Below are 27,211 nucleotides of genomic sequence, written 5' to 3'. Positions count from 1 at the left end.
TTTCTAAGATGGGACCTTTGTACTATCCCTGGGAACTGTAGAAAATGACAAAACTGTATGCCCCCTTCTCTAGAAAGATTGAGTACATTCCTGAAAGGCATGGATGGGGGTTGATCCCATGATCTTTGGTTTACGAGACCAACGCCTTACCACTTGGCCACCACGCCACTATTAGTATTATAAAACCATTCTTGAAAGTCACAATATTAAGTGATACACTTACAAGATGACTGATGCAGAACAAAGCAAAGCAGAAGGTTTTCCAAGTGGTGGAGGGATTTCATTCTTATGACACTTGATGAAGTAATTTTACAAAAGAGAGACCCCAGAGTTGAACTGGAGACCTCTTGAGCTGCAATCAAGTGATCTACCACTGAGCTATACCCCCCACAACTTGGTGGCGTAGAAACCTATGGTTCAGTAAAGGCCAGTTTTAACAGGGAGATGTTTACTGATTTATTCTGTCTACAGCAGGGGTTAGTAGCATTGCATTATGCCACACATTGATAGTTTACGACATGGCCACCACACCCTGATAGGTGAAGTAAAACCATTCTTGGAAGCAATGATTAGTGTTTTAGTTACAAGATGACTGATGCAGAAGAAAGCAAAGCATAAGGATTTCCAAGTGGTGGAGGGATTTCATTCTTATGACACTTGATGAAGTATCTTTACTAAAGGGAGCACCACAGTTGAACTGGGGACCTCTTGATCTGCAGTCAAATGCTCTACCTCTGAGCTATACCCCCCACGCAATGATAGGATAGATTCAGATATATTCAGACATAGGTTGTAAACAATGAATATGTGGCGTAATGGAATACTACTAGCCCCTGCTGTAGACAGAATAAATCATTAAACATTTCTTCTTTAAGATTGGACATTACTGAACTAAAGGTTTCTCTTAGATTTAATGTCCCTGACAGTTTTCTAAGATGGGACCTTTGTACTATCCCTGGGAACTGTAGAAAATGACAAAACTGTATGCCCCCTTTCTAGAAAGATTGAGTACATTCCTGAAAGGCATGGATGGGGGTTGATCCCATGATCTTTGGTTTACGAGACCAACGCCTTACCACTTGGCCACCACGCCACTATTAGTATTATAAAACCATTCTTGAAAGTCACAATATTAAGTGATACAGTTACAAGATGACTGATGCAGAACAAAGCAAAGCAGAAGGTTTTCCAAGTGGTGGAGGGATTTCATTCTTATGACACTTGATGAAGTAATTTTACAAAAGAGAGACCCCAGAGTTGAACTGGAGACCTCTTGAGCTGCAATCAAGTGATCTACCACTGAGCTATACCCCCCACAACTTGGTGGCGTAGAAACCTATGGTTCAGTAAAGGCCAGTTTTAACAGGGAGATGTTTACTGATTTATTCTGTCTACAGCAGGGGTTAGTAGCATTGCATTATGCCACACATTGATAGTTTACGACATGGCCACCACACCCTGATAGGTGAAGTAAAACCATTCTTGGAAGCAATGATTAGTGTTTTAGTTACAAGATGACTGATGCAGAAGAAAGCAAAGCATAAGGATTTCCAAGTGGTGGAGGGATTTCATTCTTATGACACTTGATGAAGTATCTTTACTAAAGGGAGCACCCACAGTTGAACTGGGGACCTCTTGATCTGCAGTCAAATGCTCTACCTCTGAGCTATACCCCCCACACAATGATAGGATAGATTCAGGAAATTCAGACATAGGTTGTAAACAATGAATATGTGGCGTAATGGAATACTACTAGCCCCTGCTGTAGACAGAATAAATCATTAAACATTTCTTCTTTAAGATTGGACATTACTGAACTAAAGGTTTCTCTTAGATTTAATGTCCCTGACAGTTTTCTAAGATGGGACCTTTGTACTATCCCTGGGAACTGTAGAAAATGACAAAACTGTATGCCCCCTTTCTAGAAAGATTGAGTACATTCCTGAAAGGCATGGATGGGGGTTGATCCCATGATCTTTGGTTTACGAGACCAACGCCTTACCACTTGGCCACCACGCCACTATTAGTATTATAAAACCATTCTTGAAAGTCACAATATTAAGTGATACAGTTACAAGATGACTGATGCAGAACAAAGCAAAGCAGAAGGTTTTCCAAGTGGTGGAGGGATTTCATTCTTATGACACTTGATGAAGTAATTTTACAAAAGAGAGACCCCAGAGTTGAACTGGAGACCTCTTGAGCTGCAATCAAGTGATCTACCACTGAGCTATACCCCCCACAACTTGGTGGGCTAGAAACCTATGGTTCAGTAAAGGCCAGTTTTAACAGGGAGATGTTTACTGATTTATTCTGTCTACAGCAGGGGTTAGTAGCATTCCATTATGCCACACATTGATAGTTTACGACTTGGCCACCACACCCTGATAGGTGAAGTAAAACCATTCTTGGAAGCAATGATTAGTGTTTTAGTTACAAGATGACTGATGCAAAAGAAAGCATAAGGATTTCCAAGTGGTGGAGGGATTTCATTCTTATGACACTTGATGAAGTATCTTTACTAAAGGGAGCACCCAGAGTTGAACTGGGGACCTCTTGATCTGCAGTCAAATGCTCTACCTCTGAGCTATACCCCCCACGCAATGATAGGATAGATTCAGGAAAATTCAGACATAGGTTGTAAACAATGAATATGTGGCGTAATGGAATACTACTAGCCCCTGCTGTAGACAGAATAAATCATTAAACATTTCTTCTTTAAGATTGGACATTACTGAACTAAAGGTTTCTCTTAGATTTAATGTCCCTGACAGTTTTCTAAGATGGGACCTTTGTACTATCCCTGGGAACTGTAGAAAATGACAAAACTGTATGCCCCCTTTCTAGAAAGATTGAGTACATTCCTGAAAGGCATGGATGGGGGTTGATCCCATGATCTTTGGTTTACGAGACCAACGCCTTACCACTTGGCCACCACGCCACTATTAGTATTATAAAACCATTCTTGAAAGTCACAATATTAAGTGATACAGTTACAAGATGACTGATGCAGAACAAAGCAAAGCAGAAGGTTTTCCAAGTGGTGGAGGGATTTCATTCTTATGACACTTGATGAAGTATCTTTACTAAAGGGAGCACCCACAGTTGAACTGGGGACCTCTTGATCTGCAGTCAAATGCTCTACCTCTGAGCTATACCCCCCACACAATGATAGGATAGATTCAGGATATATTCAGACATAGGTTGTAAACAATGAATATGTGGCGTAATGGAATACTACTAGCCCCTGCTGTAGACAGAATAATCATTAAACATTTCTTCTTTAAGATTGGACATTACTGAACTAAAGGTTTCTCTAGATTTAATGTCCCTGACAGTTTCTAAGATGGGACCTTTGTACTATCCCTGGGAACTGTAGAAAATGACAAAACTGTATGCCCCCTTCTCTAGAAAGATTGAGTACATTCCTGAAAGGCATGGATGGGGGATTGATCCCATGATCTTTGGTTTACGAGACCAACGCCTTACCACTTGGCCACCACGCCACTATTAGTATTATAAAACCATTCTTGAAAGTCACAATATTAAGTGATACAGTTACAAGATGACTGATGCAGAACAAAGCAAAGCAGAAGGTTTTCCAAGTGGTGGAGGGATTTCATTCTTATGACACTTGATGAAGTATCTTTACAAAAGGGAGCACCCAGAGTTGAACTGGAGACCTCTTGAGCTGCAATCAAGTGATCTACCACTGAGCTATACCCCCCACAACTTGGTGGCGTAGAAACCTATGGTTCAGTAAAGGCCAGTTTTAACAGGGAGATGTTTACTGATTTATTCTGTCTACAGCAGGGGTTAGTAGCATTGCATTATGCCACACATTGATAGTTTACGACATGGCCACCACACCCTGATAGGTGAAGTAAAACCATTCTTGGAAGCAATGATTAGTGTTTTAGTTACAAGATGACTGATGCAGAAGAAAGCAAAGCATAAGGATTTCCAAGTGGTGGAGGGATTTCATTCTTATGACACTTGATGAAGTATCTTTACTAAAGGGAGCACCCACAGTTGAACTGGGGACCTCTTGATCTGCAGTCAAATGCTCTACCTCTGAGTTATACCCCCCACACAATGATAGGATAGATTCAGATATATTCAGACATAGGTTGTAAACAATGAATATGTGGCGTAATGGAATACTACTAGCCCCTGCTGTAGACAGAATAAATCATTAAACATTTCTTCTTTAAGATTGGACATTACTGAACTAAAGGTTTCTCTTAGATTTAATGTCCCTGACAGTTTTCTAAGATGGGACCTTTGTACTATCCCTGGGAACTGTAGAAAATGACAAAACTGTATGCCCCCTTTCTAGAAAGATTGAGTACATTCCTGAAAGGCATGGATGGGGGATTGATCCCATGATCTTTGGTTTACGAGACCAACGCCTTACCACTTGGCCACCACGCCACTATTAGTATTATAAAACCATTCTTGAAAGTCACAATATTAAGTGATACACTTACAAGATGACTGATGCAGAACAAAGCAAAGCAGAAGGTTTTCCAAGTGGTGGAGGGATTTCATTCTTATGACACTTGATGAAGTAATTTTACAAAAGAGAGACCCCAGAGTTGAACTGGAGACCTCTTGAGCTGCAATCAAGTGATCTACCACTGAGCTATACCCCCCACAACTTGGTGGGCTAGAAACCTATGGTTCAGTAAAGGCCAGTTTTAACAGGGAGATGTTTACTGATTTATTCTGTCTACAGCAGGGGTTAGTAGCATTCCATTATGCCACACATTGATAGTTTACGACTTGGCCACCACACCCTGATAGGTGAAGTAAAACCATTCTTGGAAGCAATGATTAGTGTTTTAGTTACAAGATGACTGATGCAGAAGAAAGCAAAGCATAAGGATTTCCAAGTGGTGGAGGGATTTCATTCTTATGACACTTGATGAAGTATCTTTACTAAAGGGAGCACCCACAGTTGAACTGGGGACCTCTTGATCTGCAGTCAAATGCTCTACCTCTGAGCTATACCCCCCACACAATGATAGGATAGATTCAGATATATTCAGACATAGGTTGTAAACAATGAATATGTGGCGTAATGGAATACTACTAGCCCCTGCTGTAGACAGAATAAATCATTAAACATTTCTTTTTTAAGATTGGACATTACTGAACTAAAGGTTTCTCTTAGATTTAATGTCCCTGACAGTTTTCTAAGATGGGACCTTTGTACTATCCCTGGGAACTGTAGAAAATGACAAAACTGTATGCCCCCTTCTCTAGAAAGATTGAGTACATTCCTGAAAGGCATGGATGGGGGATTGATCCCATGATCTTTGGTTTACGAGACCAACGCCTTACCACTTGGCCACCACGCCACTATTAGTATTATAAAACCATTCTTGAAAGTCACAATATTAAGTGATACAGTTACAAGATGACTGATGCAGAACAAAGCAAAGCAGAAGGTTTTCCAAGTGGTGGAGGGATTTCATTCTTATGACACTTGATGAAGTAATTTTACAAAAGAGAGACCCCAGAGTTGAACTGGAGACCTCTTGAGCTGCAATCAAGTGATCTACCACTGAGCTATACCCCCCACAACTTGGTGGCGTAGAAACCTATGGTTCAGTAAAGGCCAGTTTTAACAGGGAGATGTTTACTGATTTATTCTGTCTACAGCAGGGGTTAGTAGCATTGCATTATGCCACACATTGATAGTTTACGACATGGCCACCACACCCTGATAGGTGAAGTAAAACCATTCTTGGAAGCAATGATTAGTGTTTTAGTTACAAGATGACTGATGCAGAAGAAAGCAAAGCATAAGGATTTCCAAGTGGTGGAGGGATTTCATTCTTATGACACTTGATGAAGTATCTTTACTAAAGGGAGCACCCAGAGTTGAACTGGGGACCTCTTGATCTGCAGTCAAATGCTCTACCTCTGAGCTATACCCCCCACGCAATGATAGGATAGATTCAGATATATTCAGACATAGGTTGTAAACAATGAATATGTGGCGTAATGGAATACTACTAGCCCCTGCTGTAGACAGAATAAATCATTAAACATTTCTTTTTTAAGATTGGACATTACTGAACTAAAGGTTTCTCTTAGATTTAATGTCCCTGACAGTTTTCTAAGATGGGACCTTTGTACTATCCCTGGGAACTGTAGAAAATGACAAAACTGTATGCCCCCTTTCTAGAAAGATTGAGTACATTCCTGAAAGGCATGGATGGGGGTTGATCCCATGATCTTTGGTTTACGAGACCAACGCCTTACCACTTGGCCACCACGCCACTATTAGTATTATAAAACCATTCTTGAAAGTCACAATATTAAGTGATACACTTACAAGATGACTGATGCAGAACAAAGCAAAGCAGAAGGTTTTCCAAGTGGTGGAGGGATTTCATTCTTATGACACTTGATGAAGTAATTTTACAAAAGAGAGACCCCAGAGTTGAACTGGAGACCTCTTGAGCTGCAATCAAGTGATCTACCACTGAGCTATACCCCCCACAACTTGGTGGCGTAGAAACCTATGGTTCAGTAAAGGCCAGTTTTAACAGGGAGATGTTTACTGATTTATTCTGTCTACAGCAGGGGTTAGTAGCATTGCATTATGCCACACATTGATAGTTTACGACATGGCCACCACACCCTGATAGGTGAAGTAAAACCATTCTTGGAAGCAATGATTAGTGTTTTAGTTACAAGATGACTGATGCAGAAGAAAGCAAAGCATAAGGATTTCCAAGTGGTGGAGGGATTTCATTCTTATGACACTTGATGAAGTATCTTTACTAAAGGGAGCACCCACAGTTGAACTGGGGACCTCTTGATCTGCAGTCAAATGCTCTACCTCTGAGCTATACCCCCCACGCAATGATAGGATAGATTCAGGATATATTCAGACATAGGTTGTAAACAATGAATATGTGGCGTAATGGAATACTACTAGCCCCTGCTGTAGACAGAATAAATCATTAAACATTTCTTTTTTAAGATTGGACATTACTGAACTAAAGGTTTCTCTTAGATTTAATGTCCCTGACAGTTTTCTAAGATGGGACCTTTGTACTATCCCTGGGAACTGTAGAAAATGACAAAACTGTATGCCCCCTTTCTAGAAAGATTGAGTACATTCCTGAAAGGCATGGATGGGGGTTGATCCCATGATCTTTGGTTTACGAGACCAACGCCTTACCACTTGGCCACCACGCCACTATTAGTATTATAAAACCATTCTTGAAAGTCACAATATTAAGTGATACACTTACAAGATGACTGATGCAGAACAAAGCAAAGCAGAAGGTTTTCCAAGTGGTGGAGGGATTTCATTCTTATGACACTTGATGAAGTAATTTTACAAAAGAGAGACCCCAGAGTTGAACTGGAGACCTCTTGAGCTGCAATCAAGTGATCTACCACTGAGCTATACCCCCCACAACTTGGTGGCGTAGAAACCTATGGTTCAGTAAAGGCCAGTTTTAACAGGGAGATGTTTACTGATTTATTCTGTCTACAGCAGGGGTTAGTAGCATTGCCACAGTTTCAAGTGGTGGAGGGATTTCATTCTTATGACACTTGATGAAGTAATTTTACAAAAGAGAGACCCCAGAGTTGAACTGGAGACCTCTTGAGCTGCAATCAAGTGATCTACCACTGAGCTATACCCCCCACAACTTGGTGGGCTAGAAACCTATGGTTCAGTAAAGGCCAGTTTTAACAGGGAGATGTTTACTGATTTATTCTGTCTACAGCAGGGGTTAGTAGCATTCCATTATGCCACACATTGATAGTTTACGACTTGGCCACCACACCCTGATAGGTGAAGTAAAACCATTCTTGGAAGCAATGATTAGTGTTTTAGTTACAAGATGACTGATGCAAAAGAAAGCATAAGGATTTCCAAGTGGTGGAGGGATTTCATTCTTATGACACTTGATGAAGTATCTTTACTAAAGGGAGCACCCACAGTTGAACTGGGGACCTCTTGATCTGCAGTCAAATGCTCTACCTCTGAGCTATACCCCCCACACAATGATAGGATAGATTCAGGAAAATTCAGACATAGGTTGTAAACAATGAATATGTGGCGTAATGGAATACTACTAGCCCCTGCTGTAGACAGAATAAATCATTAAACATTTCTTCTTTAAGATTGGACATTACTGAACTAAAGGTTTCTCTTAGATTTAATGTCCCTGACAGTTTTCTAAGATGGGACCTTTGTACTATCCCTGGGAACTGTAGAAAATGACAAAACTGTATGCCCCCTTCTCTAGAAAGATTGAGTACATTCCTGAAAGGCATGGATGGGGGATTGATCCCATGATCTTTGGTTTACGAGACCAACGCCTTACCACTTGGCCACCACGCCACTATTAGTATTATAAAACCATTCTTGAAAGTCACAATATTAAGTGATACACTTACAAGATGACTGATGCAGAACAAAGCAAAGCAGAAGGTTTTCCAAGTGGTGGAGGGATTTCATTCTTATGACACTTGATGAAGTAATTTTACAAAAGAGAGACCCCAGAGTTGAACTGGAGACCTCTTGAGCTGCAATCAAGTGATCTACCACTGAGCTATACCCCCCACAACTTGGTGGCGTAGAAACCTATGGTTCAGTAAAGGCCAGTTTTAACAGGGAGATGTTTACTGATTTATTCTGTCTACAGCAGGGGTTAGTAGCATTGCCATTATGCCACACATTGATAGTTTACGACATGGCCACCACACCCTGATAGGTGAAGTAAAACCATTCTTGGAAGCAATGATTAGTGTTTTAGTTACAAGATGACTGATGCAAAAGAAAGCATAAGGATTTCCAAGTGGTGGAGGGATTTCATTCTTATGACACTTGATGAAGTATCTTTACTAAAGGGAGCACCCAGAGTTGAACTGGGGACCTCTTGATCTGCAGTCAAATGCTCTACCTCTGAGCTATACCCCCCACACAATGATAGGATAGATTCAGGAAAATTCAGACATAGGTTGTAAACAATGAATATGTGGCGTAATGGAATACTACTAGCCCCTGCTGTAGACAGAATAAATCATTAAACATTTCTTCTTTAAGATTGGACATTACTGAACTAAAGGTTTCTCTTAGATTTAATGTCCCTGACAGTTTTCTAAGATGGGACCTTTGTACTATCCCTGGGAACTGTAGAAAATGACAAAACTGTATGCCCCCTTCTCTAGAAAGATTGAGTACATTCCTGAAAGGCATGGATGGGGGATTGATCCCATGATCTTTGGTTTACGAGACCAACGCCTTACCACTTGGCCACCACGCCACTATTAGTATTATAAAACCATTCTTGAAAGTCACAATATTAAGTGATACAGTTACAAGATGACTGATGCAGAACAAAGCAAAGCAGAAGGTTTTCCAAGTGGTGGAGGGATTTCATTCTTATGACACTTGATGAAGTAATTTTACAAAAGAGAGACCCCAGAGTTGAACTGGAGACCTCTTGAGCTGCAATCAAGTGATCTACCACTGAGCTATACCCCCCACAACTTGGTGGGCTAGAAACCTATGGTTCAGTAAAGGCCAGTTTTAACAGGGAGATGTTTACTGATTTATTCTGTCTACAGCAGGGGTTAGTAGCATTCCATTATGCCACACATTGATAGTTTACGACTTGGCCACCACACCCTGATAGGTGAAGTAAAACCATTCTTGGAAGCAATGATTAGTGTTTTAGTTACAAGATGACTGATGCAAAAGAAAGCATAAGGATTTCCAAGTGGTGGAGGGATTTCATTCTTATGACACTTGATGAAGTATCTTTACTAAAGGGAGCACCCAGAGTTGAACTGGGGACCTCTTGATCTGCAGTCAAATGCTCTACCTCTGAGCTATACCCCCCACACAATGATAGGATAGATTCAGGAAAATTCAGACATAGGTTGTAAACAATGAATATGTGGCGTAATGGAATACTACTAGCCCCTGCTGTAGACAGAATAAATCATTAAACATTTCTTCTTTAAGATTGGACATTACTGAACTAAAGGTTTCTCTTAGATTTAATGTCCCTGACAGTTTTCTAAGATGGGACCTTTGTACTATCCCTGGGAACTGTAGAAAATGACAAAACTGTATGTCCCCTTCTCTAGAAAGATTGAGTACATTCCTGAAAGGCATGGATGGGGGTTGATCCCATGATCTTTGGTTTACGAGACCAACGCCTTACCACTTGGCCACCACGCCACTATTAGTATTATAAAACCATTCTTGAAAGTCACAATATTAAGTGATACAGTTACAAGATGACTGATGCAGAACAAAGCAAAGCAGAAGGTTTTCCAAGTGGTGGAGGGATTTCATTCTTATGACACTTGATGAAGTAATTTTACAAAAGAGAGACCCCAGAGTTGAACTGGAGACCTCTTGAGCTGCAATCAAGTGATCTACCACTGAGCTATACCCCCCACAACTTGGTGGCGTAGAAACCTATGGTTCAGTAAAGGCCAGTTTTAACAGGGAGATGTTTACTGATTTATTCTGTCTACAGCAGGGGTTAGTAGCATTGCATTATGCCACACATTGATAGTTTACGACATGGCCACCACACCCTGATAGGTGAAGTAAAACCATTCTTGGAAGCAATGATTAGTGTTTTAGTTACAAGATGACTGATGCAAAAGAAAGCATAAGGATTTCCAAGTGGTGGAGGGATTTCATTCTTATGACACTTGATGAAGTATCTTTACTAAAGGGAGCACCCAGAGTTGAACTGGGGACCTCTTGATCTGCAGTCAAATGCTCTACCTCTGAGCTATACCCCCCACACAATGATAGGATAGATTCAGGAAAATTCAGACATAGGTTGTAAACAATGAATATGTGGCGTAATGGAATACTACTAGCCCCTGCTGTAGACAGAATAAATCATTAAACATTTCTTCTTTAAGATTGGACATTACTGAACTAAAGGTTTCTCTTAGATTTAATGTCCCTGACAGTTTTCTAAGATGGGACCTTTGTACTATCCCTGGGAACTGTAGAAAATGACAAAACTGTATGCCCCCTTCTCTAGAAAGTTTGAGTACATTCCTGAAAGGCATGGATGGGGGATTGATCCCATGATCTTTGGTTTACGAGACCAACGCCTTACCACTTGGCCACCACGCCACTATTAGTATTTTTAAAACCATTCTTGAAAGTCACAATATTAAGTGATACACTTACAAGATGACTGATGCAGAACAAAGCAAAGCAGAAGGTTTTCCAAGTGGTGGAGGGATTTCATTCTTATGACACTTGATGAAGTAATTTTACAAAAGAGAGACCCCAGAGTTGAACTGGAGACCTCTTGAGCTGCAATCAAGTGATCTACCACTGAGCTATACCCCCCACAACTTGGTGGGCTAGAAACCTATGGTTCAGTAAAGGCCAGTTTTAACAGGGAGATGTTTACTGATTTATTCTGTCTACAGCAGGGGTTAGTAGCATTCCATTATGCCACACATTGATAGTTTACGACTTGGCCACCACACCCTGATAGGTGAAGTAAAACCATTCTTGGAAGCAATGATTAGTGTTTTAGTTACAAGATGACTGATGCAAAAGAAAGCATAAGGATTTCCAAGTGGTGGAGGGATTTCATTCTTATGACACTTGATGAAGTATCTTTACTAAAGGGAGCACCCAGAGTTGAACTGGGGACCTCTTGATCTGCAGTCAAATGCTCTACCTCTGAGCTATACCCCCCACACAATGATAGGATAGATTCAGGAAAATTCAGACATAGGTTGTAAACAATGAATATGTGGCGTAATGGAATACTACTAGCCCCTGCTGTAGACAGAATAAATCATTAAACATTTCTTCTTTAAGATTGGACATTACTGAACTAAAGGTTTCTCTTAGATTTAATGTCCCTGACAGTTTTCTAAGATGGGACCTTTGTACTATCCCTGGGAACTGTAGAAAATGACAAAACTGTATGCCCCCTTCTCTAGAAAGATTGAGTACATTCCTGAAAGGCATGGATGGGGGTTGATCCCATGATCTTTGGTTTACGAGACCAACGCCTTACCACTTGGCCACCACGCCACTATTAGTATTATAAAACCATTCTTGAAAGTCACAATATTAAGTGATACAGTTACAAGATGACTGATGCAGAACAAAGCAAAGCAGAAGGTTTTCCAAGTGGTGGAGGGATTTCATTCTTATGACACTTGATGAAGTAATTTTACAAAAGAGAGACCCCAGAGTTGAACTGGAGACCTCTTGAGCTGCAATCAAGTGATCTACCACTGAGCTATACCCCCCACAACTTGGTGGGCTAGAAACCTATGGTTCAGTAAAGGCCAGTTTTAACAGGGAGATGTTTACTGATTTATTCTGTCTACAGCAGGGGTTAGTAGCATTCCATTATGCCACACATTGATAGTTTACGACTTGGCCACCACACCCTGATAGGTGAAGTAAAACCATTCTTGGAAGCAATGATTAGTGTTTTAGTTACAAGATGACTGATGCAAAAGAAAGCATAAGGATTTCCAAGTGGTGGAGGGATTTCATTCTTATGACACTTGATGAAGTATCTTTACTAAAGGGAGCACCCACAGTTGAACTGGGGACCTCTTGATCTGCAGTCAAATGCTCTACCTCTGAGCTATACCCCCCACACAATGATAGGATAGATTCAGATATATTCAGACATAGGTTGTAAACAATGAATATGTGGCGTAATGGAATACTACTAGCCCCTGCTGTAGACAGAATAAATCATTAAACATTTCTTCTTTAAGATTGGACATTACTGAACTAAAGGTTTCTCTTAGATTTAATGTCCCTGACAGTTTTCTAAGATGGGACCTTTGTACTATCCCTGGGAACTGTAGAAAATGACAAAACTGTATGCCCCCTTTCTAGAAAGATTGAGTACATTCCTGAAAGGCATAGATGGGGGTTGATCCCATGATCTTTGGTTTACGAGACCAACGCCTTACCACTTGGCCACCACGCCACTATTAGTATTATAAGACCATTCTTGAAAGTCACAACATTAAGTGATACACTTACAAGATGACTGATGCAGAATAAAGCAAAGCAGAAGGTTTTCCTAGTGGTGGAGGGATTTCATTCTTATGACACTTGATGAAGTAATTTTACAAAAGAGAGACCCCAGAGTTGAACTGGAGACCTCTTGAGCTGCAATCAAGTGATCTACCACTGAGCTATACCCCCCACAACTTTGTGGCGTAGAAACCTATGGTTCAGTAAAGGCCAGTTTTAACAGGGAGATGTTTACTGATTTATTCTGTCTACAGCAGGGGTTAGTAGCATTCCATTATGCCACACATTGATAGTTTACGACATGGCCACCACACCCTGATAGGTAAAGTAAAACCATTCTTGGAAGCAATGATTAGTGTTTTAGTTACAAGATGACTGATGCAGAAGAAAGCAAAGCATAAGGATTTCCAAGTGGTGGAGGGATTTCATTCTTATGACACCTGACGAAGTATCTTTACTAAAGGGAGCACCCAGAGTTGAACTGGGGACCTCTTAATCTGCATTCAAATGCTCTACCTCTGAGCTATACCCCCCACACAATGATAGGATAGATTCAGGAAAATTCAGACATAGGTTGTAAACAATGAATATGTGGCGTAATGGAATACTACTAGCCCCTGCTGTAGACAGAATAAATCATTAAACATTTCTTCTTTAAGATTGGACATTACTTAACTAAAGGTTTCTCTTAGATTTAATGTCCCTGACAGTTTTCTAAGATGGGACCTTTGTACTATCCCTGGGAACTGTAGAAAATGACAAAACTGTATGCCCCCTCCTCTAGAAAGATTGAGTACATTCCTGAAAGGCATGGATGGGGGTTGATCCCATGATCTTTGGTTTACGAGACCAACGCCTTACCACTTGGCCACCACGCCACTATTAGTATTATAAAACCATTTTTGAATGGTCACAATATTAAGTGATACAGTTACAAGATGACTGATGCAGAACAAAGCAAAGCAGAAGGTTTTCCAAGTGGTGGAGGGATTTCATTCTTATGACACTTGATGAAGTAATTTTACAAAAGAGAGACCCCAGAGTTGAACTGGAGACCTCTTGAGCTGCAATCAAGTGATCTACCACTGAGCTATACCCCCCACAACTTGGTGGCGTAGAAACCTATGGTTCAGTAAAGGCCAGTTTTAACAGGGAGATGTTTACTGATTTATTCTGTCTACAGCAGGGGTTAGTAGCATTCCATTATGCCACACATTGATAGTTTACGACTTGGCCACCACACCCTGATAGGTGAAGTAAAACCATTCTTGGAAGCAATGATTAGTGTTTTAGTTACAAGATGACTGATGCAGAAGAAAGCAAAGCATACGGATTTCCAAGTGGTGGAAGGATTTCATTCTTATGACACTTGATGAAGTAATTTTACAAAAGAGAGACCCCAGAGTTGAACTGGAGACCTCTTGAGCTGCAATCAAGTGATCTACCACTGAGCTATACCCCCCACAACTTGGTGGGCTAGAAACCTATGGTTCAGTAAAGGCCAGTTTTAACAGGGAGATGTTTACTGATTTATTCTGTCTACAGCAGGGGTTAGTAGCATTCCATTATGCCACACATTGATAGTTTACGACTTGGCCACCACACCCTGATAGGTGAAGTAAAACCATTCTTGGAAGCAATGATTAGTGTTTTAGTTACAAGATGACTGATGCAGAAGAAAGCAAAGCATAAGGATTTCCAAGTGGTGGAAGGATTTCATTCTTATGACACTTGATGAAGTATCTTTACTAAAGGGAGCACCCAGAGTTGAACTGGGGACCTCTTGATCTGCAGTGAAATGCTCTACCTCTGAGCTATACCCCCCACACAATGATAGGATAGATTCAGGAAAATTCAGACATAGGTTGTAAACAATGAATATGTGGCGTAATGGAATACTACTAGCCCCTGCTGTAGACAGAATAAATCATTAAACATTTCTTCTTTAAGATTGGACATTACTGAACTAAAGGTTTCTCTTAGATTTAATGTCCCTGACAGTTTTCTAAGATGGGACCTTTTTACTATCCCTGGGAACTGTAGAAAATGACAAAACTGTATGCCCCCTTTCTAGAAAGATTGAGTACATTCCTGAAAGGCATGGATGGGGGTTGATCCCATGATCTTTGGTTTACGAGACCAACGCCTTACCACTTGGGCACCACGCCACTATTAGTATTATAAAACCATTCTTGAAAGTCACAATATTAAGTGATACAGTTACAAGATGACTGATGCAGAACAAAGCAAAGCAGAAGGTTTTCCAAGTGGTGGAGGGATTTCATTCTTATGACACTTGATGAAGTAATTTTACAAAAGAGAGACCCCAGAGTTGAACTGGAGACCTCTTGAGCTGCAATCAAGTGATCTACCACTGAGCTATACCCCCCACAACTTGATCTGCAGTCAAATGCTCTACCTCTGAGTTATACCCCCCACACAATGATAGGATAGGTTCAGATATATTCAGACATAGGTTGTAAACAATGAATATGTGGCGTAATGGAAAACTACTAGCCCCTGCTGTAGACAGAATAAATCATTAAACATTTCTTCTTTAAGATTGGACATTACTGAACTAAAGGTTTCTCTTAGATTTAATGTCCCTGGCAGTTTTCTAAGATGGGACCTTTGTACTATCCCTGGGAACTGTAGAAAATGACAAAACTGTATGCCCCCTTTCTAGAAAGATTGAGTACATTCCTGAAAGGCATAGATGGGGGTTGATCCCATGATCTTTGGTTTACGAGACCAACGCCTTACCACTTGGCCACCACGCCACTATTAGTATTATAAAACCATTCTTGAAAGTCACAATATTAAGTGATACACTTACAAGATGACTGATGCAGAACAAAGCAAAGCAGAAGGTTTTCCTAGTGGTGGAGGGATTTCATTCTTATGACACTTGATGAAGTAATTTTACAAAAGAGAGACCCGAGAGTTGAACTGGAGACCTCTTGAGCTGCAATCAAGTGATCTACCACTGAGCTATACCCCCCACAACTTTGTGGCGTAGAAACCTATGGTTCAGTAAAGGCCAGTTTTAACAGGGAGATGTTTACTGATTTATTCTGTCTACAGCAGGGGTTAGTAGCATTCCATTATGCCACACATTGATAGTTTACGACATGGCCACCACATCCTAATAGGTGAAGTAAAACCATTCTTGGAAGCAATGATTAGTGTTTTAGTTACAAGATGACTGATGCAGAAGAAAGCAAAGCATAAGGATTTCCAAGTGGTGGAGGGATTTCATTCTTATGACACTTAATAAAGTAACTTTACAAAAGGGATCACCCAGAGTTGAACTGGGGACCTCTTGATCTGCAGTCAAATGCTCTACCTTTGAGCTATACTCCCCATGCAATGACAGGATAGATTCAGATATATTCAGACATAGGTTGTAAACAATGAATATGAGGCGTAATGGAATACTAATAGCCCTTGCTGTAGACAGAATAAATCATTAAACGTTTCGTCTTTAGGACTGGACATTACTGAACTAAAGGTTTCTCTTAGATTTAATGTCCCTGACAGTTTTCTAAGATGGGACCTTTGTACTATCCCTGGAAACTGTAGAAAATGATAAAACTGCATGTCCCCTTCTCTAGAAAGATTGAGTACATTCCTGAAAGGCATGGATGGGGGTTGATCCCATGATCTCTGGTTTACGAAACCAACGCCTTACCACTTGGCCCCCACGCCACTGTTATATAAAGTGATACAGTTTCAAGATGACAGATGCTGTACAAAGCAATGCAGAAGGTTGTCAAGTTGTTGAGGTATGTCATTAATATGACACTTGATGATGTAATTTTACAAAAGAGAGACCCCAGAGTGGAACTGGAGACCTCTTGATCTGCAGTCAAATGGTCTACCACTGAGCTACACCTCCGACGCAATGATAGGATAGATTCAGATATATTCAGACATAGGTTGTAAACAAAGAATATGTGGCGTAATGAAATACTACTAACCCCTGCTGTAAATACAATAAATCAGTAAACATTTCTCCTTTAAGATTGGTCCTTACTGTACTAAAGGTTTCTCTTAGATTTCATGTACCTGACAGTTTTCTAAGATGGGACCTGTGTACTATACCTGAGAACTGTAGAAAAGGACAAAACAGTATGTCCCCTTCTCTAGAAAGATTGAGTACAATCCTGAAAGGCATGGATGGCGGTTGATCCCATGATCTTGGGTTTACGAGACCAATGCCTTACCACTTGGGCGCCAGTATTTCTATTATAAAATCATTCTTTAAAGTCACGATATTAAGTGATACAGTTACAAGATGACTGATGCAGAACAAAGCAAAGCAGAAGGTTTTCCAAGTGGTGGAGGGATTTTTTTTCTTAATGACACTTGAAGAAGCAACTTTACAAAAGGGAGCACCCAGAGTTCAACTGGGGATGTCTTGATCTGCAGTGAAATGCTCTGCCACTGAGCTACACCCCCCAGGTAATGATAGGATAGATTCAGATAGATTCAGACATAGGTTGTAAACAATAAATGTGTGGCGTAATGGAATACTACCAATGCCTGCTGTAGACAGAAAAAATCCGTAAACATTTCTCTTTTAAGATTGGTCCTTAATGAACTAAAGGTTTCTCTTAGATTTAACATACCTGACAGTTTTCTAAGATGGAAATCCAGAATTATCCCTGGGAACTGTAGAAAATGACAAATCTCTATGTCCCTTTTTCTAGAAAGATTGAGTACATTCCTGAAAGGCATGGATGGGGGTTGATCCCATGATCTTTGGTTTACGAGACCAACGCCTTACCACTTGGCCACCACGCCACAACTAGGACTATAAAACCATTCTTAAAAGTCACAATATTAAGTGATACAGTTACAAGATGACTGATGCAGTACAAAGCAAGGCAGAAGGTTTTCAAGTTGTTGAGTTATGTCATTTATATGACACTTGATGAAGTAATTTTACAAAAGAGAGACCCCAGAGTTGAACTGGAGACCTCTTGATCTGCAATCAAATGGTCTACCACTGAGCTATACCCCCCACAACTTGGTGGGGTAGAAACCTATGGTTCAGTAAAGGCCAGTTTTAACAGGGAGATGTTTACTGATTTATTCTGTCTACAGCAGGGGTTAGTAGCATTCCATTATGCCACACATTGATAGTTTACGACATGGCCACCACACCCTGATAGGTGAAGTAAAACCATTCTTGGAAGCAATGATTAGTGTTTTATTTACAAGATGACTGATGCAGAAGAAAGCAAAGGATTTCCAAGTGGTGGAGGGATTTCATTCTTATGACACTTGAAGAAGCAACTTTACTAAAGGGAGCACCCAGAGTTGAACTGGGGACCTCTTGATCTGTAGTCAAATGCTCTACCTCTGAGCTAAACCACCTACGCAATGATAGGATAGATTCAGATATATTCAGACATAGGTTGTAAACAATGAATATGTGGCGTAATGGAATAATACTAGCCCCTGCTGTAGACAGAATAAATCGTTAAACATTTCTTCTTTAAGATTGGACATTACTGAACTAAAGGTTTCTCTTAGATTTAATGTCCCTGGCAGGTTTCTAAGATGGGACCTTTGTACTATCCCTGGGAACTGTAGAAAATGACAGAACTGTATGTGCCCTTCTCTAGTAAGATTGAGTACATTCCTGAAAGAGACGGATGGGGGTTGATCCGATGATCTTTGGTTTACGAGCCCAACGCCTTACCTCTTGGCCACCACACCACTATTAGTATTATAAAACCATTTTTGAAAGTCACAATATTAAGTGATACAGTTACAAGATGACTGATGCAGAACAAAGCAAAGCAGAAGGTTTTCCAAGTGGTTGTAAACAATTAATATGTGGCGTAATGGAATATTACTAGCCCCTGCTGTAGACAGAATAAATCAGTAAACATTTCTTGTTTAAGATTGGACATTACTGAACTAAAGGTTTCTCCTAGATTTTAAGTCCCTGACAGTTTTCTAAGATGGGACCTTTGTACTATCCCTGGGAACTGTAGAAAATGACAAAACAGTATGTCTCCTTCTCTAGAAAGATTGAGTACATTCCTGAAAGGCATGGATGGGGGTTGATCCCATGATCTTGGGTTTACGAGACCAACGCCTTACCACTTGGCCACCACGCCACTATTACTATTATAAAACCATTCTTGAAAGTCACATTAATAAGTGATACAGTTACAATATGACTGATGCAGAAAAAATCAAAGCAGAAGGTTTTCCAAGTGGTGGTGGGATTACATTCTTATAACACTTGAGGAAGCAACTTTACAAAAGGGAGCACCTAGAGTTGAACTGGGGATGTCTTGATCTGCAGTGAAATGCTCTGCCACTGAGCTACACCCCCCAGGTAATGATAGGATAGATTCAGATATATTCAGACATAGGTTGTAAACAATGAAAATGTGGCGTAATGGAATATTACTAGCCCCTGTTGTAGACAGAATAAATCAGTAAACATTTCTTCCTTAAGATTGGACATTACTGAACTAAAGGTTTCTCTTAGGTTTAATGTACCCTACAGTTTTCTAAGATGGGACCCCAGAACGATCCCTGGGAACTGTAGAAAATGACAAAACTGTATGTCCCCTTTTTTAGAAAGAATGAGTACATTCCTAAAAGGCATGGATGGGGGTTGATGCCACGATCTTTGGTTTACGAGACCAATGCCTTACCACTTGGCCACCACGCCACTATTAGAAATATAAAACCATTCTTGAAAGTCACAATATTAAGTGATACAGTTTCAAGATGAGTGATGCAGAACAAAGCAAGGCAGAAGGTTTTCCAAGTGGTGGAGGGATGTCATTCTTATGACACTTGATGAAGTAACGTTACAAAAGGGAGCACCCATAGTTGAATTGGGGACCTCTTGATCTGCAGGCAAGTGCTCTACCCCTGAGCTATACCCTGTAGAACTGTAGAAAATCACAAAAATGTATGTCCCCCTTTTTAGAAAGATAGTGTACATTCCTGACAGCCATAGATGATCTTGGATCTAGACTGTGATTTCTGTCATTTGAAGAAAATGGCTGATGAATGTCTTCTCTAATAGTGATAAATTTATTAGTATATAGTATAGTATATATTAGTATTAGTACATATTTCATTAGATTGTCCTTTCATGCTATGCAGTTTACATTTATTTTGTTAGAACACCACTGCCTTTCTAGTTGTCGGTCCTGTTTTGTCCTGTGCTTTAGGCTGCGGATCTCTGAGTTATACCACGGAGCTAACCTCCTCTGATTCACTGCCTTCTCTTTCAGAATCGCCGCTGTGTCTAACATTGTACGAAGCTGCAGCATCGTCAACCTGAACAGTCAATCTGTTCATTAGGATTAAGGTTTTGGGGAAGAACTATTAAATTGTAAGAAGATTCAGTTATAAACTCTGAATATGGAGCAGGAGGACAATAAGTAATACAAAACACAACTGGCTTCTGAGTTTTATAGTCTGAGTGAGAAAGGCTCAGAGTGATGCTCTTAAACGAGTTATAACTATGTTTGGGTTTAGGAGTGACTAGTAAATTTGAGTTTTAAATTGCTGCTCTTCCTTTACCTCTACCTGTACTTCTAGGAACATGGTAGTTGACTGACTTATTGAAGTCGACACATTTACACTAAAATATTCATCCTGCTGCAGACATGTTTCAGTGAGACAGAACAGATTTAATAACTAACTTTAGTAAAAAGGATTTAGACGATATTTAATGAACCACACTGTATAAACTTACTGTTACTTTGTTCTGTAAGAGGAACCGTTTTTTTTGTTTATTGAATTTTGGTAAGTCACTCCTCTTTGATTTGTTTGTGACTTCTATAGTTTAGGTGGTCGGGGAGCAGACACAGTCTCTATGCAATAACCAAGACTAAAAGGGGTTGTCGGCTGTAGAGAACATGCAGAGAGTAAGACTGTGACTCTGCGCCCTAGGCTCCACTCTGAGCAGTCAAAGAGTAGGGGGACTAAGCACCATGGCCATGTTACTAGAGAGCAGAGAGACGGTGTCCATCCCAACGTGGGATGGACACCGTCTCTTTTAATCAGCCCAGGTTTTTCCCCAAAACTGCTGCTTCAATAAGCCACAAAGCCCACATTGTTTGCAGGACACCATCTAGACAACCAGCAATGACAGCTGGCTTATGCTGTACATGTCATCGCTGGTCACATTAGGGAAGGGCCCAGAGAAAACTATGGAGTCCGACATTGTTTTGGCAAGCGAACACACCGACTCAAAGTTAGTTTTAGTGACTTCCAATTGGCGCAACCGGGCGTCATTAGCTCCTGCGTGTATTACAATCTGAGCGTACACATGGAGCGGCAAATTTCCGCTGCCTCGCAGAATACACAAAAGACACAAAAGTGAGTGGGTGTGATAAACCCTCCCCCAAGAAGGACACCAGACTGAAAGAGTTGACATGACTCAACTTCCACACAACTTCACCTGAGCCATGAAAACCAGATATATTTGTAAACTGCTTACAAGAATGAAGAAGAAAATTCTTTATGGATCCATAACTTTAAAGGTTCTGCTCAAATCAAGGCTTTGTTAATGTAATGCTGTATGAAGGAATTTAGTGTCTGTCCATATAGTAGGTCACCCTCAGACGACCAACAGACTAGTGGTTAAGGCACAGAAGCTTCCAGCTAGAGACTCCTGGTGTAAACTTGCCTCTGGTGTCTTATGTTACAGAGATCTGTGCACCCCATTTTCTGTTGACAAGTCGAGAAGGATGAGAATTTAGCATCATCATCCACCATATCCAGTAATAAAAGGACATCTGAATACATATATGGGTTATGAGTTGCGCCAGCTGATATTCTTTCAGTTCTATGTCATTTCAATCACCTTTACTGCCAAATGTTACCACAATCGGCTCAATAATTTTCAAGCTAAGTCAGACTTTTCTTACAGTACACATTATCCTCCATTACAATAGGCTTCACTTCACACCTGTAAAGAAATGGCTCATCAGTTGAACAAAGGACTGTGAGAAGGTGTGACGACCACGTCCCCCATGAAGGACATATAATGTGGAAGTTCCTTGAGAAACATTTCTGATCTAAAAGAATGTAGGTGCAATGACCCAACTTTCAGACAACCTGGTTTAGAAAATGGTCAAATGAACTGGATGTTTATAAAATCCACATAAAACTAGTTAAAAAGAAAGTGTTAAGTTTATGGCTTCAGGATTTAATGGGATTTCAGGATTTAAAGTGAATATGGCTAAATATATAGAATGAGAATTTAAGAATTTCATAGGATACATTAGTAAAGTCCAATTCAACCAAATACAGCCAGTAACTGATAAACCTCCAGAAGGTAGTTTAGCAGCTGTGACAGCGTGAGCTGCTGATGCTTATCTATGATTAAAAAAAGTAAGTACAACATTCAATTCTGACATGAAATCAACTTTTCAAGTTTTCTCAACTTTTTAGTTGACTGTTTAGACAGACTATTGTCTGTCTGTCTGTCTGTCTGTCTGTCTGTCTGTCTGTCTGTCTGTCTGTCTGTCTGTCTGTCTGTCTGTCTGTCTGTCTGTCTGTCTGCCCTAGCAAACAGTGTAGAACTGACATTATCAGATCTATGTCCTGTTTTCAGAACTGTGCCTATACTTGGTATTTGACCCAGGTCAGATATACAGATATACAGGTCAGATACTAAAGCTCCACCTTTTGGTTTTACCCTGGAATTGCGTCTTTGTTGCTAAAATGGGGGTGGCCTCATTAACATTTTTAACACCTTTCCCAGACAGACCAAGGAAGGGGGCTGCTGACAGTCGGCTCATGAGGGTGTGATAAGTGTGTGATCAGCGTCAGAAAGTGCTCTGACAGTCGGATGAAATCAGCGAAAATGAACCGCTCCATCTGTACTTACTCTTATCCTTGGACAGGAGCTTAAGATAAGACTTAATGTCACCCGCTCTGGCCCCAGGTAAACACTTAAATATGACTGCTACAGTAGATTCTCTAATTTCACTTTTCGGACTATGGAGTCACCAATGATCAGAGTGGGTTTCTCGGCGGCGTGTGTCGCTGAGAGGGGAAAATTTGTTTGAAATGTGAAGCGGTTGGTGGTGAACCGTGGGCGCCCGCCTAAAGCTACGTTTCTTACGAGCTAAGCAATTATGACCCAGCTGCCTGGGGCCTGCCGAGGGACTGGTAGCAGCTAAACTAGGAGGCTCAGCACCGGCTAAAGGGTCCTGGCTAATTGGCCTGAGCGGAGAGTGACGCAATATGATAGGCAATACGTATTGTATCGCATTAAAAACATTACTAAAAGTAGTAAAAATACCAGTGCGTTGTTTGTTCCCAGGTAGGTCATGCAGTAATTGCTCTGAATATTAATGCACAATTTTTTATAAAATTATCAGAGTCAAAATCAGAATCAGCTTTAATGGACAAGTTTGCACAAGACAACCAATGAAATATATGTGGTCTTACTTAATCTTTGTTCCCTCTTATGACAATTTTTTGAAAAGTTTTTATTAGTAAGCAAAACAAAGACAGTGCAAAATGTATTTATATAATTTTAGTTGTGTTCTCAAACATTTATTTATTTGTAAAATGTAAGCTAAAGCAGTGTTTTCTAATAACCAGAGTTTTCCAGGTGAAGTTGATCTAACTTGTGAAACTGTCCTCAGACTGTAGGATCTCTGACTTTGTCAGTTATTAGGTATTTCTGGCTGGTTGAAAAAATGATCAAGTAAATTTTGTTCGAAAGTAGTAAAATACATTAATTCTCAAATAATGAAAAAAATGTAAAAGGTAAAGCAGCTTACAAAAGAAAGAACAGTGAAGTTAGTTTAGGCCCCATTCACCGCTGCATGGAGGGCGGTGTGTTTTACAGGATAAACAATTGCACAAATATAGACATTCCTAACATCAACACAACAGTGAGGGCTGCAACACTTATAAGTGTTCTTCATGTACATCAAACACAGACAAAGATATAATACAATAAACCGTTAGCATGTAGTTAGAATTATAGCCAGACCTGAACAAGTTTGCAACCCACTTATGGGTCTACCGCTGAGATACTTTATGCAACACACATAAACAAGGGCTCAAATGAAATCTAAGGATATACATGCAAAGCATGCTAGCTATCACATGTGGTGAGATTTGAGCCAAAGAAATACAAATGCTAAGCTAATCGCTAGCTAAATAAACAATGTACACATTCAAATATCATAACACAAAGTCAATAACAAAAAAAACCAAAATGTCTGATGTTTTTCCAGGGATCTGTTGTAGCCACTCCTCCAGTTTGGGGGTCACGGCCCCCAGTGCTCCGATTACCACAGGCACCAATGTGGCTTTCACCTTCCAAGCCTTCTCCAGTTCTGCTCTGAGCCCTTGGTATTTCTCTAGTTTCTCGTGTTCCTTTTTCCTGATGTTGCCATTGCTTGGTATTGCCACATCCACCACTATGGCTTTCCTCTGCTCTTTGTCCACCACCACAATGTCTGGTTGGTTCACCATTACCATTCTGTCTGTCTGTATCTGGAAGTCCCACAGAATCTTGGCTCGCTCATTCTCGACCACCTTGGGAGGTGTTTCCCATTTTGACCTTGGGGTTTCCAGTCCATACTCCGCGCAGATGTTCCTGTATACTATGCCAGCCACTTGGTTAAGGCGTTCCATGTATGCTTTTTTTATGCTGGATCGTCTCAGGGGTCTCTTTGCACAATCTACACCTTGGGTCTTGTCTGGTATGGTAGATCTGGGCCTCTATGGCTCTGGTGCTCAGGGCCTGCTCCTGTGCAGCCAGGATGAGTGCCTCTGTGTTGTCCTTCAGCCCATCTCTTTTATGCCATTGGTAGGATTTGTTAAGATTAGCCACTTCGGTTATGTTCCCGTGGTGCATCCCGTGTAAGGGCTTGTCCTCCCATGATGGTCCCTCTTCCAGCATCTCACCCTCTGTTCTCCCCACTGCCTGAGACATTCATTCAGCACGTCATCTGTCGGGGCCTTATCCTTGATGTAGTTATGGATCTTGGACGTTTCATCCTGGATAGTGGCTCTCACGCTCACTAGTCCTCGGCCTCTTTCCTTGCGGCTAGCGTACAGTCTCAGGGTGCTGGAATTAGGGTGGAACCCTCCAGGCACGGTGAGGAGCTTTTGTGTCTTAACATCTGTTGTCTGTATCTCTTCCTTTGGCCACCTTATTATTCCCGCAGGGTATCTGATCACTGACAGGGCGTAGCTGTTTATTGCCCGGGATTTGTTTTTGCCATTGAGCTGGCTTCTTAGGAATTGCCTTACACGTTGGAAGTATTTGGCTGTTGCCGCATTCCTTGTTGCCTGTTCAAGGTTGCCGTTCGCCTGTGGTATTCCAAGGTACTTTTAGTTGTCCTCAATGTCTGCTATTGTTCCTTCTGGGAGTGAGACCCCTCCTGTGTGGATTACCTTGCCTCTCTTTGTCACTGGAATCAGCGAAAATGAACCGCTGCATCTGTAAATGTGATATTATCATTGTGACACATCTTGCGCAAGAATGATGAGTGTGTAACTGGAAACCACACATTGACAGGGGCTGTGTGGATAATCTATAGGATTTTATGGAATGAAAACTTACAGACACTGTTAGACTTGTGTTCTCATATGTGTTATTATAATATTTGACTATTATTTTATGTTGACATTTTCTGTTGCACTATTTTATTGAAACTGTCAAGTTCGGCAGACGTCTTGACAAAGTGGACCCACATGCACAGCTTAGAGTCAAACTGGGTTTTAATACAAACTGTCTTTATTGTGCAGGTATCAGAATGGGAAACGGTTCAGTCTCTAGCACAATCCTCCACACGAGGAACAGACAGATGGCGGTGGTCAGACAGGCGAGGATCGGCAAAAGAAAGCTCAGAGTACAGTGCCGGGGGATCAGGCAGGTCGGTGTCAATAGGCAGGCGGTGGTCAGCAACATGTAGACTCGGCAACAGTACATACAAGGCCTAGACAATCTCGGCATCGGTTTAACAGGCGGCAATCAGCAACAGGCAAACTCAGCAAAGGTACAGACAAGAACTAGGCCGGATACAAGGTTGGACTCAAACGAGACTGGTAACAAGGCTAGGTAACTATGACTGCTAGAATGCGGAAATTGACAGAAACTATCCATCCATCCATTTTCCAAGCCGCTTATTCCCATATGCAGGGTCACAGGGGTGCTGGAGCCTAATCCAGCTGGCTACGGGCGAGAGGCAGGGTACACCCTGGATGGGTTGCCAGTCCATCGCAGGGCAACAGAGAGACATACAACCATTCACACACACAATCACACCTACGGGCAATGGAGAGAGGCCAATTAACATTAATGCACGTCTTTGGACTGTGGGAGGAAGCTGGAGAACCCGGAGAGAACCCACGCAAGCACGGGGAGAATGTGCAAACTCCACACAGAAAGGCACCAGGGCCGCCTCCGGGAATCAAACCCATTCTCTTGCTGTGAGGCGACGGTGCTACCCACCGCACTACCGTGCCGCCTGACAGAAACTATTGCCACTTTATTTTCATAATAATCTGTTTTTTGATAAAATGGTGTCACTTCCCTTGTTCTTTTTTCTGGACAATAATAGCGGGAATACGTGCAAGAGATGTCAATGCAGCGCACTTGTTAAATAAAAGACAGTTAAGCAAGATCCTACTTGTGCTTTATTGAGCAAAGATGACAGATGGAGGAGAAAATGAACTCAACAGACACCTTATTGAGACATTGAAGTCCAATATTCTTTAAAGTGAAAAGCTGTATGATCAGGGTCCTTTAAGGCATAAAGAAGGATTTGCTCTTTATCTCTGTTCATTCGATGTGGTCAGCAAGTCAATCACATATGGGTGCTCCCTTAAAAAAAGAGCTGTACCTTAACACCAGTAGCAAAAACGGTAGCATGAAGCATGTAAGATGGTAAAAATTAGCCGCACCATGGTTTAAGAGGCTTATATATGGCTCTGGAAATTAAGATATCTAACATTTCTACATATTGAGGTTACCTTGTAGAAACAAATGTGTTTGCAGTCCTTAACATTAACTATATCTTTACCTAATACAGCAATTACATTATGCTCAGTAATGTGCTGACTGAAAATCTTCATACAGGTTACTCTTATGCTAACGATTACATAGTCTTTCAACAACCTTTTCAAGGATTTTTGAAATAA

General features: G+C 40.9%; 30 non-coding genes across 30 annotated transcripts; all 30 read right to left on the bottom strand.

The window, feature by feature from the left end:
• Window positions 1-95: 95 nt before the first annotated feature.
• trnat-cgu (transfer RNA threonine (anticodon CGU)) lies at window positions 96-167 on the bottom strand. The gene has a single exon. It is a non-coding gene; the product is annotated as a tRNA-Thr (tRNA).
• Window positions 168-1,021: 854 nt separating this feature from the next.
• trnat-cgu (transfer RNA threonine (anticodon CGU)) lies at window positions 1,022-1,093 on the bottom strand. The gene has a single exon. It is a non-coding gene; the product is annotated as a tRNA-Thr (tRNA).
• A 511-nt stretch (window positions 1,094-1,604) lies between these two features.
• trnac-gca (transfer RNA cysteine (anticodon GCA)) lies at window positions 1,605-1,676 on the bottom strand. Its single transcript has one exon. It is a non-coding gene; the product is annotated as a tRNA-Cys (tRNA).
• A 271-nt stretch (window positions 1,677-1,947) lies between these two features.
• Window positions 1,948-2,019, bottom strand: trnat-cgu (transfer RNA threonine (anticodon CGU)). Its single transcript has one exon. It is a non-coding gene; the product is annotated as a tRNA-Thr (tRNA).
• A 506-nt stretch (window positions 2,020-2,525) lies between these two features.
• trnac-gca (transfer RNA cysteine (anticodon GCA)) lies at window positions 2,526-2,597 on the bottom strand. Its single transcript has one exon. It is a non-coding gene; the product is annotated as a tRNA-Cys (tRNA).
• A 272-nt stretch (window positions 2,598-2,869) lies between these two features.
• Window positions 2,870-2,941, bottom strand: trnat-cgu (transfer RNA threonine (anticodon CGU)). Its single transcript has one exon. It is a non-coding gene; the product is annotated as a tRNA-Thr (tRNA).
• Window positions 2,942-3,433: 492 nt separating this feature from the next.
• Window positions 3,434-3,506, bottom strand: trnat-cgu (transfer RNA threonine (anticodon CGU)). The gene has a single exon. It is a non-coding gene; the product is annotated as a tRNA-Thr (tRNA).
• An 855-nt stretch (window positions 3,507-4,361) lies between these two features.
• Window positions 4,362-4,434, bottom strand: trnat-cgu (transfer RNA threonine (anticodon CGU)). The gene has a single exon. It is a non-coding gene; the product is annotated as a tRNA-Thr (tRNA).
• Window positions 4,435-5,290: 856 nt separating this feature from the next.
• Window positions 5,291-5,363, bottom strand: trnat-cgu (transfer RNA threonine (anticodon CGU)). The gene has a single exon. It is a non-coding gene; the product is annotated as a tRNA-Thr (tRNA).
• Window positions 5,364-5,874: 511 nt separating this feature from the next.
• On the bottom strand, window positions 5,875-5,946 carry trnac-gca (transfer RNA cysteine (anticodon GCA)). The gene has a single exon. It is a non-coding gene; the product is annotated as a tRNA-Cys (tRNA).
• Window positions 5,947-6,218: 272 nt separating this feature from the next.
• trnat-cgu (transfer RNA threonine (anticodon CGU)) lies at window positions 6,219-6,290 on the bottom strand. Its single transcript has one exon. It is a non-coding gene; the product is annotated as a tRNA-Thr (tRNA).
• Window positions 6,291-7,146: 856 nt separating this feature from the next.
• trnat-cgu (transfer RNA threonine (anticodon CGU)) lies at window positions 7,147-7,218 on the bottom strand. Its single transcript has one exon. It is a non-coding gene; the product is annotated as a tRNA-Thr (tRNA).
• A 1,086-nt stretch (window positions 7,219-8,304) lies between these two features.
• Window positions 8,305-8,377, bottom strand: trnat-cgu (transfer RNA threonine (anticodon CGU)). Its single transcript has one exon. It is a non-coding gene; the product is annotated as a tRNA-Thr (tRNA).
• Window positions 8,378-8,884: 507 nt separating this feature from the next.
• Window positions 8,885-8,956, bottom strand: trnac-gca (transfer RNA cysteine (anticodon GCA)). The gene has a single exon. It is a non-coding gene; the product is annotated as a tRNA-Cys (tRNA).
• A 273-nt stretch (window positions 8,957-9,229) lies between these two features.
• Window positions 9,230-9,302, bottom strand: trnat-cgu (transfer RNA threonine (anticodon CGU)). The gene has a single exon. It is a non-coding gene; the product is annotated as a tRNA-Thr (tRNA).
• Window positions 9,303-9,808: 506 nt separating this feature from the next.
• trnac-gca (transfer RNA cysteine (anticodon GCA)) lies at window positions 9,809-9,880 on the bottom strand. Its single transcript has one exon. It is a non-coding gene; the product is annotated as a tRNA-Cys (tRNA).
• Window positions 9,881-10,153: 273 nt separating this feature from the next.
• trnat-cgu (transfer RNA threonine (anticodon CGU)) lies at window positions 10,154-10,225 on the bottom strand. The gene has a single exon. It is a non-coding gene; the product is annotated as a tRNA-Thr (tRNA).
• Window positions 10,226-10,731: 506 nt separating this feature from the next.
• Window positions 10,732-10,803, bottom strand: trnac-gca (transfer RNA cysteine (anticodon GCA)). The gene has a single exon. It is a non-coding gene; the product is annotated as a tRNA-Cys (tRNA).
• Window positions 10,804-11,076: 273 nt separating this feature from the next.
• Window positions 11,077-11,149, bottom strand: trnat-cgu (transfer RNA threonine (anticodon CGU)). Its single transcript has one exon. It is a non-coding gene; the product is annotated as a tRNA-Thr (tRNA).
• A 507-nt stretch (window positions 11,150-11,656) lies between these two features.
• trnac-gca (transfer RNA cysteine (anticodon GCA)) lies at window positions 11,657-11,728 on the bottom strand. Its single transcript has one exon. It is a non-coding gene; the product is annotated as a tRNA-Cys (tRNA).
• A 273-nt stretch (window positions 11,729-12,001) lies between these two features.
• trnat-cgu (transfer RNA threonine (anticodon CGU)) lies at window positions 12,002-12,073 on the bottom strand. Its single transcript has one exon. It is a non-coding gene; the product is annotated as a tRNA-Thr (tRNA).
• An 850-nt stretch (window positions 12,074-12,923) lies between these two features.
• Window positions 12,924-12,995, bottom strand: trnat-cgu (transfer RNA threonine (anticodon CGU)). Its single transcript has one exon. It is a non-coding gene; the product is annotated as a tRNA-Thr (tRNA).
• An 856-nt stretch (window positions 12,996-13,851) lies between these two features.
• trnat-cgu (transfer RNA threonine (anticodon CGU)) lies at window positions 13,852-13,923 on the bottom strand. The gene has a single exon. It is a non-coding gene; the product is annotated as a tRNA-Thr (tRNA).
• Window positions 13,924-15,141: 1,218 nt separating this feature from the next.
• Window positions 15,142-15,213, bottom strand: trnat-cgu (transfer RNA threonine (anticodon CGU)). The gene has a single exon. It is a non-coding gene; the product is annotated as a tRNA-Thr (tRNA).
• A 540-nt stretch (window positions 15,214-15,753) lies between these two features.
• trnat-cgu (transfer RNA threonine (anticodon CGU)) lies at window positions 15,754-15,825 on the bottom strand. Its single transcript has one exon. It is a non-coding gene; the product is annotated as a tRNA-Thr (tRNA).
• Window positions 15,826-16,336: 511 nt separating this feature from the next.
• trnac-gca (transfer RNA cysteine (anticodon GCA)) lies at window positions 16,337-16,408 on the bottom strand. Its single transcript has one exon. It is a non-coding gene; the product is annotated as a tRNA-Cys (tRNA).
• Window positions 16,409-16,681: 273 nt separating this feature from the next.
• Window positions 16,682-16,753, bottom strand: trnat-cgu (transfer RNA threonine (anticodon CGU)). The gene has a single exon. It is a non-coding gene; the product is annotated as a tRNA-Thr (tRNA).
• A 1,026-nt stretch (window positions 16,754-17,779) lies between these two features.
• Window positions 17,780-17,851, bottom strand: trnat-cgu (transfer RNA threonine (anticodon CGU)). The gene has a single exon. It is a non-coding gene; the product is annotated as a tRNA-Thr (tRNA).
• Window positions 17,852-19,107: 1,256 nt separating this feature from the next.
• On the bottom strand, window positions 19,108-19,179 carry trnat-cgu (transfer RNA threonine (anticodon CGU)). Its single transcript has one exon. It is a non-coding gene; the product is annotated as a tRNA-Thr (tRNA).
• Window positions 19,180-19,673: 494 nt separating this feature from the next.
• Window positions 19,674-19,745, bottom strand: trnat-cgu (transfer RNA threonine (anticodon CGU)). The gene has a single exon. It is a non-coding gene; the product is annotated as a tRNA-Thr (tRNA).
• Window positions 19,746-27,211: the final 7,466 nt, after the last annotated feature.

The sequence above is a fragment of the Betta splendens genome, chromosome 1 (assembly GCF_900634795.4).
Source record: "Betta splendens chromosome 1, fBetSpl5.4, whole genome shotgun sequence".
Lineage (NCBI taxonomy): Eukaryota > Metazoa > Chordata > Actinopteri > Anabantiformes > Osphronemidae > Betta > Betta splendens.
Note: the sequence above shows the minus strand (reverse complement) of the source record. Positions and strands in the feature narration are given on the sequence as shown.